General features: G+C 41.2%; 2 pseudogenes across 1 annotated transcript; one reads left to right on the top strand and one right to left on the bottom strand.

Annotated features, from left to right (window-relative positions):
* Nucleotides 1-277: 277 nt before the first annotated feature.
* On the bottom strand, nucleotides 278-396 carry LOC111741605 (annotated as a pseudogene).
* A 6851-nt stretch (nucleotides 397-7247) lies between these two features.
* Nucleotides 7248-8355, top strand: LOC105293973 (annotated as a pseudogene). Its single transcript, XR_896035.2, has one exon. The product of XR_896035.2 is annotated as a dual specificity protein phosphatase 7 pseudogene (transcript).
* The last annotated feature ends 250 nt before the right edge of the window (nucleotides 8356-8605 follow it).

Here is an 8605-nt window from a genome sequence, read left to right as displayed (position 1 = left end):
GGTATATACTCAGAAGTGAAATTGCTGGATCACATGGTAATTCTGTGTTTAGTATTTTGAGGACCTGTTCAATTGTTTTCTACAGTGGATGTACCATTTTACATTCCTACTAGCAGTATATGAAGGTTGCAATTTCTCCACATCCATGCCAACATTTATTATTTTGTTTTTTGATAATAGTCATCTTAATTAATGGGTGTGAAGTGCTGTTCACTGTAGTGTTTTTTTTAATATCACTGTATAATCTGTTCAATGTTTTATTTTTATGATTTTTTTACACCTACAGCACCTGGTCTTCCTAGGCAGTCTCCCATCCAAATACTAACCAGACCCAACCCTTCTTAGCTTCCGAGATCAGACGGGATCGGGCGTGTTCAGGGTAGCATGGCCGTAGACTCATTATAGTTTTGATTTGTGTTTCCCTAATGACTAGAGATGTCAAGCATCATATCACGTGCTTATTGGCCATTTGTATCTATATCATCTTTGCAGAAATGTCTATTCAAGTGCTTTGCCCATTTTTGAATTTGATTATGCATGAGGATGTTTGGGGGTTTGGAGGGATTTTTTGCTATTATTTTGTAGTTCTTTATATACTCTTATATTAATTCCTTATCAGATATATCATTTACAAATATTTCTCCCAATGTGTGGGTTGTCTTTTCCCACTCTTGATAGTATCCTTCGAGGCACAGTTGGACTTCGACTGAGTGCCAGAGGAGCCTCAGGAGCTATGGAGGCAGTAGGAATGTAGCAGGAAAAACACATGCTTGGTCTCAGGTGAAAGAGCAGGTGGTAGACAAAGGAACTTAGAAAATCTCCCGTTAAGACCCTAGCAGTCTCCCAGGGATAAAATCTTAATGTATAATCCTACTTTGCATGTCAGAAGCAGAGTATTACCTTTCTCTTTGCATTATTTTTGTAACAAATTCCACTTCCTCAGGCAGACACATATGTCTTTAGTAAATGGAGTCCAGATCTTTGTTGGTTTTTGAGAAGGCAAATAAAGATTCAGTAGCTTTCTCCCAGAATATGGTAAGCCTCTGAAGAGGCCTACACGACTGACAGGCACTGGGGTTTAAATTTCATTAGCTTCAAGGTAAGTCCATCTCTGGGCTTCTGAGCCACTTGGAAACTTTTCTGAGGACAAAATCAGTGCTGCTGGCTAGGATTGCCAAGAGGAGTGGGGACTGGTTTTGAAGGAAGGTGGGAGCAGAACTTACCTGATCAACTATGGTTTTCTCCCCAAAGGGAGCCAACCCCATTCTTTTTTACCATAAATTTTAATCCATGTTTAAGCCTAATAGGTTATGGGAACAAAAAGCTAGGGAAGGTAGGAAAGAATGCTCACCCTCACTTGTCCAGTTCTGTGAAGAGGGATTTTTTTTCCCCTAAACTGTCTTCTCACACCCACCCATTTATCCTCAGGAGAGGGGCAGTCACTCATCAGATTGGTGACTTTGGGACAAGTAATCTCTTTGTGACTTTCTCCTTAGGAAACTGAGTTATGCAGAAAGTACTGTACTTTTTAGATACAGATTTAGATACAGCAAGCTCTCCATCTCCAAGTGAAGTTTGATTGCTAAGGAAAATGTGAAAGTGAGGGAAATCCCAATTATCCATACTAGAAGAAAGACTGTATTATTCTCTTTACATAATGATATTATACAACCATTGTGTTATGAAGAGGTAATCAAAGAGTAGGCAGCAAAAAAAAAAAAAATGTAAAAGAGTGTCAACCGAACAATTTATTTTAAAAATTAATATTACTTTTTGGATTTGTGACATTTGTGTTAACTGTCAGCTTTATAAAATTGAAATTTGTTATAATTTCTTTCCTCAGTCTAAATATTTACTTTTATATCTAATTTCATCTTCATAATTTTTAAAAATTCTTTTAAAAATTCCCCCATATTGTATAAGCATCAGGCATCACAAAATCTAGCTTTATCCCCTGCCCCAAATTAATTCCAAGGTATTGGAAAGCTAAAAATATAATCCTATACTATTTTCCATCCCAGGTAAGTCAGGTAAATCACTCATGTTGTCCAGTACAGCTTACCAGAGGTTTTGCAATGAGTGCAAATAACATCATAATGACAATAAAATGCCACCAACCCACCCCTTCTGTCACGATGTTCACCATGGATTTAAAATTCAAAGATTAAAATCCCAGAGAGGTTGAAGTCCAGAATTTTTAAGTTCAAGTTCAAAAAAATTAATAAAATATTTTTGCCTTTGTGAGTTAAAGTCTAAAGTCGAAATTCCTTAGGATAATTTAAAAAGAAATTACAGTCTTCCCCAGTTTCATCTACTCAATTCCAACCAGAGGGGTTCCTGGTGCCTGGGTATATGGGGAGTTCCTCTGGGAGCTCCAGCCTAGAATAATTGTGTTCCTTCATGATGTGAATGAAAAATGGGGCTAGATAATAAACCTGACAGGCTCAGGATGCCACATGGCAGGCCTGACAAGCTCAGTGACCAAAAGTAACTACACAGGATAGTCTGATCATAAATTCCTAACTGGGCAGACCATGGTGAGTAGTCACGTCCCAGGACTATAGCTTCCTTAGCAAAGGTCAATCTATCTCATGTGAGTTCTGTCCATTGTTCTTCTGCATCCAGGATAACATACCTTTGAAATGACATAGTAGTTTTCTTTTCTAGACCTCTCAAAGGCAAAACCACAGGCATCAGAGCACAGGATCACAAAACTCTATGTATTGTAAATGTTCTTTACTAACTACCCTATACCCATCGATGTAAAGGAAGTATGTGTTCCTCCATTTTGCTTTTTAATCCAGTCCTAGAGACTTCCTGGCTATGCTTTCTCCCGCATTCTTAATCTACCACCAATGCATTTCATGTACCTTCTTTACATTTTCTCCTTTTATTTTAATGCATAGAAGGAACTGTATAATCACCATTCTGTGGAGCATTTTCTCAATCTGTTGAGATCTTATTTCCAGGCATGCCTTCAAAAATTTGACTCAAACTCTTATAAAACTTTTCTATAGGCTTGAATGTTCTTGATGCCCCAAATGTCATCCATCACACCGCTTTTCAGAAATCCAAAGAGTTCACAAGAGGCAAAGCTATAGGTGGCCCTGAACCCATACCTACTCACTGGCAGTACAAAAGCAAACAATAAACCCAGCCAAACTCTGGCTTTTAAAGCGATTATCCAGGCAAAAATTATGCTCCAAAACCAGTACCTTGATGTTGTGAAAGACAGCAATAGCTGAGTAGAGTGAGAGAGGAAAGAGAGAGTCTTGGTGTCAGCCTCACCATGGAAAAACTTGCCAATCGCAGTTATCCAGACTCTGTGAGTTGTGAACTTATTGTTCTTTCGGAGATTATTCCTACAAGAAATTAAATACAGCACTCTGTTTGCCATTGTAGGGGTAAAGGTGGAGGGTTTCACTGTATGTCCACTGTTTCCCTTCGAAGAGTAGTGTAGAGGTTCAGAACAGGCCACCCCAAGATGTGCCTCAGTGGTATGTGGATTATTTTGACCTAAAGGGAACTGAGACCCTACAGGCTCAAGAGGAACTTCTGCTCCACCCTTAAAATTTGAATTGGGAGCCTGACCCATAATAAGAGTTATCACCAGAAATGACTTTTGGTCTATTTCTGTGGCAGGGCAAACTACTGATTACTGTTGCTCTTCCTGCAATCATATTCTAAAGCCCCAAGGTGCCTTACCTCATCCCTAGCTCAGAATGTCATATTTATCTCAATTTCCCTTTCTGTCTCTAAAACTCTCAAGTAGATGGTATCCCTTTCTGTCTCTAAAACTCTCAAGTAGATGGAACCTCTGTGCGAGGTTCCCACAGACATGTATGTAATTAAACTTGGTTATTTTCTCTTATCCATCTGTCTCATGCCTATTTGATTAATAAATCCGCCAAAAGAAGCTTGAGGATAGGGGAAAGTTTCTTCCTCCCCCACAGTAACATTAAAGACATCCCTACTCTCTTGCAAAGTTTAGAAATTTCAGCAGTCTAATCATTACATCTTATTCTTATCTTTCTGTGTTTGTGTCTCTTCTGACATACTGAAGAACTCTAAAAATTGATTTCCCTTTTGAGTCCTAATCATTTAAAGCTAAAAGTTAATACACAAATGCTCAGTACCACACATAGAACTCTCCTGTAGTTTAAAGTTCTGACCTGTAGATCATGACAAATGTGTTTTTCAGAAAATAATTGTTCCAACCACAATGATTAAAATTCACTGTGGTTGGAACAATTCTTTTCTTCATAATTTGGTGCTTTAAACCTCCATTGCACAATAGAATCACCTGGGAAACTTAAAAACAACAACAACAACAAAAAAAAAAAACTCGAAGATACCTGGGCTCAATACCCAGAGAAATTAATTCAATCACAATTTGGGGGATGAGGAGGCGTGAAGAGGTAGAAAGATAGGCATCTGTTTAATGAGTTTCCCAAGGCAATTTTAGTGTGCTGCCAGGGGTAAGAACCATTTGTCCTGCTGAGTGCTGAAGCAGCTGCAGTCACAGATTACTCTACCCATCACTATTTCCTGGTTAACTTCCTCGTTTCAATGAAACACATCATCCAGTAGCCTCTTATGAAAGGTGCACAGGATATAAATTTTCTGAGTCTTTAAATGTCTGAAATGTCTTTATTTGGTTCTCTTCCTTCACTGATACGGTGAACAAATAGTTCATTATATGAATTAATGATCTAAGAGTTTGCCTGTGCTGCATAGAATTTTATGTTGAAAATAATGATCCCTCAGAATTTTGAAGCATTACTCAGGAATCCTGGGTTTTTCTTAGAGATTCTTAGTGAATCCTACGGAGCTATTGAGAAGCCTCGTGCCACTCTAATTCTCATTCGGTTAATTGGAAACTATTTTTTTCTCTGGAAGTTTTAATAATCTTTATCTCTGATGTTTAGAAATTAAGCATGGGAGAGAGAGGAGAAAGGAAAAGAGAGAGAAAGGTAGAAGGAAAGAGAAGTTGTGATTACATATTGTGTTGAATATCCTTGGCCATTTCAGTTGGGAGACTCATGTCAAACATTTAAAAAATTATTTTCTTAATAATTTCTTTCCCTCCACTGTCTCTATGTTCATTTTCTAGGACCCTACTAGTTGATTATTTGACCTCCTAAATTGAGCCTTCAGATATTTTTTTCTTGGTCTCAAATTTCCTATTTTTTTCCCAAAGATGTCTTTGACTGTTTTCCAACCTCATCACCGAATTTCTTATTTCAGCCAACATATTTAATTTCTTTTTAATATTATTTCAATAAGCATAACAAATTTTTTTTTTGGTAAATATTCAGGTGATTTTGATGTTTATATGAGAAAATAAACAAGCAACAAGAGCCATAAAAATCCTAAGAAGTATATTGAGAGGGGACAAGCCCTATCAGGTATTAAAACATATGCAAAGCCTTAGCAATAAAAACGGTGTGGTATTATGCATGAAAAGTCAGAGCCTTGGAGCAAAACAGATAGTCCAAAAACAGATTCAATCTTATAGATAAATTTAATATGTGACAAGGGTAAAATTTCCAATCAGTAGAGTAAAGGTGAACTCTTTCGTAGATGATATTACAGTAAAAGTGCAGCCATTTGGAATAAACCAGAGTTGGATCCATACTTCACACCAAACTTCAGAGTAAACTCAAAATGGATCAAAGATATCAATGTAAGGAATTAAACTGTATAGTATAATGCAAACCTCTAATAGAAGAAAACAGGGGCAAATTCCTTTTTAACTAAATAATAAAGGCCTTTCTAATTATGATTCAGAATTCACAAGTCTCCATAGAAAAGACTGATAAATTTAACTACATAGATAGTAAAAAAGTTTCAATTTCAAAAACCCCAAAAGAAAAATCAAAAGATAAAGTGGAAAAATATATGTAAATTATATTACAAAGGGCTAATATCCCTAATATTAAAAATACTAGAAATCAAGACATAAAGAACAAAAAGATGGAGAGTTCATGGAAGAAAGAACTATAACTGACCCTTACATATATGAAAACATGAACTTCACTTATAATAAGAAAAAGAAAACTATACCAGCATGTCATTTTTTACCTATTAGATTGGCAATATATATATTTGGTATCACACTTTGTTTGGAAGGCTGAGGAGAACTAGGGAGTCCCACATTTTGTTGGTGCAAAATCATACAACTGCTTATTGAGGTGACTCTGGCATATTTCCCAAAATACAGACATTTTTCCTTTGACCTAGAAATCTCTCTTCTGAGGATATAACCTACACAATCTTCTACATAAGCATAAAAGAACATATGTACAAGTTTATTGATTGTGGCATAATTTGTGAAAGGTAGAGATGATGAACAACCCACATATTTAGCAGTTAAATACTAGTTAAATAAATGAAGGCATACCCATTTGATGGAATACCATGAGAATGTAAAAAAAGGAATGTGGAAGATCCCAACTCATGTGAAGAGATTTATCTACAAGGCTATATCATTAAGTGAAGAAAGGAAGGTAGAGAACAATATATAACAGCATATATAGAATGTATAGAACATCCTGCCTGTAATGGAATAAGAGTATCTATTGTATTCATCTTCATTCACGTAAACACTGAAAAGATAAATAAGAAACTAATAAAAATACATTCTCTTTGGGAAGAACAATTAATCAATGCTCAATTTCTCTAAGAATATTAAATAGATTTGAGTGAATTGTGAGAGTTTTGTTTGCTTTTCTGTTTCCTCAATTATTTACTTTGGTCTCTGTATCAGTTAGGAATGCTTTCAGCTACAAGTCACAAAAAGTTTAAATAAACAAAAAGCAGGTTATTTTTGTCAAAAAACAAAAAATATAATGTTAGGCAGATGCTGGGCATTAGTTAGGGCTGGTATCTCTAGAGTTGTTTTGGCCTCATAACCATAAGATTACTGCCACAACTCCAACTATCACATCTGTATTCACAGCAAGAGAAAAATATGAGGCCTAAAGGCCTGGGCAGTGGGAGCGCAGCTCCGCGGGAAGTGGACTCCCCAGGGACGCTGCTGGGACCGCGCGGCCAGGGCGCCATACCTGGGAAGGGCTGCCCAGCCCCGGCCAGAGCCACCAGCGCTTCCCATGAAAAACCAGCTCCGCAGTCCCCCAGCGAGGACGCACATGTCCCCTTGGGGGCGTCAGAGACTGGAGTTCCAAGCTGGCACCCGCGCGGGAGCGGCGACGGGTGCTGGAGCCGTGTAGTGCGAGAGCGCCTAATGGCTGCAGGAGGAGCTGGAGGCGCACGGCGGAGTGTCCTTGCTGCAGCTCCACTGCTGGCCTCACGAGCATTCCGAGTCATCGCACATCGAGACGGCCATCACCCTGACCATCTTGGGCCTCATGTTGCACCGCCGGCACTAGGACAACCTGCCCATTCTCTCCATCGACCCCGACGCCGCCGACAAGGAGCGCTTCACCACGCGCAGTAAGGCGGCCACTGTGCGGCTCTATGAGGCCGAGGCCGAGGCCGATTGGCAGCCAGAACCCGGCGCCCTCGCCTCGGTGCTTGGGCCTGCTCCTGCAAAAGCTGCGAGACGACGGCTGCCAGGCCTACTACCTCCAAGGTGGTTTTAACAAGTTCCAGACAGAGTACTCAGAGCACTGCCGTGACCAACGTGGACAGCTGGTCCTGGCTGAGCAGCTCGCCATCCACCTCAGCGCTGGGCCTGGGGGCCCTCCGCATCAGTTCCTACAGGGAGTCCGATCGAGAGCAGCCCAGCAGTGCCACCGAGTCGGACGGCAGCCCTGTGCCATCCAGCCAACCGGCTTTCCCCGTCCAGAGCCTGCGCTACATCTATCTGCCTTGGCGGTGCCAAGAACTACACCAACCTGGACGTGCTCAGCAAGTAAAGACGGCATCAAGTACATCCTCAATGTCACGCCCTACCTGTCCACTGCCTTCGAACACGGCGGCGAGTTCACCTCCAAGCAGATCCTCATCTCTGACCACTGGAGCCAGAACCTCTCATAGTTCTTCCCCGAGGCCATCAGCTTCATCGATGAGGCCCGCTCGAGGAAGTGTGGTGTCCTGGTGCACTGCCTGGCAGGCAACAGCCGCTCAGTGACGGTCACTGTGGCCTACCTTATACAGAAGATGAACCTGTCACTCACTGACGCCTATGACTTTGTCAAGAGGAAAAAGTCCAACATCTCGCCCAACTTCAACTTTATGCGGCAACTGCTGGACTTCGAGTGGACGCTGGGACTGAGCAGCCCATGTGACAACCACACCCCCAGCCAGCAGCTGTACTCTTCATGCCCACCAACCACAACCTGCTCCCACCCTCGAGTCCACGTGAAGCCAGGGGCACAGGTGGGCCTGTGAGTGGGCCCGTGCCTGCCTCATCGCTTGAGGGACGCGAACATTGCCTGTGCCCAGAGGCCCAGGCTGAGGGATGGCCAAGCTCCCCTCGCTATCCTGGGGTGGGCCAAGCCAAGGCAAGGCCTCCATCTGCAGGACTTTCCACAGAGGCCCCTCAGCGCTCAGACGTACAGCTGCAGTCTGAGTCTAGCGGGGCCTCATCCTTGTCCCAGGACACTCGGTTCTGCTGATGGCCCAGGCAGTTTGGCTATTT

This window comes from Pteropus vampyrus, unplaced genomic scaffold (assembly GCF_000151845.1).
Source record: "Pteropus vampyrus isolate Shadow unplaced genomic scaffold, Pvam_2.0 Scaffold80, whole genome shotgun sequence".
NCBI classification, from domain to species: domain Eukaryota; kingdom Metazoa; phylum Chordata; class Mammalia; order Chiroptera; family Pteropodidae; genus Pteropus; species Pteropus vampyrus.
Note: the sequence above shows the minus strand (reverse complement) of the source record. Positions and strands in the feature narration are given on the sequence as shown.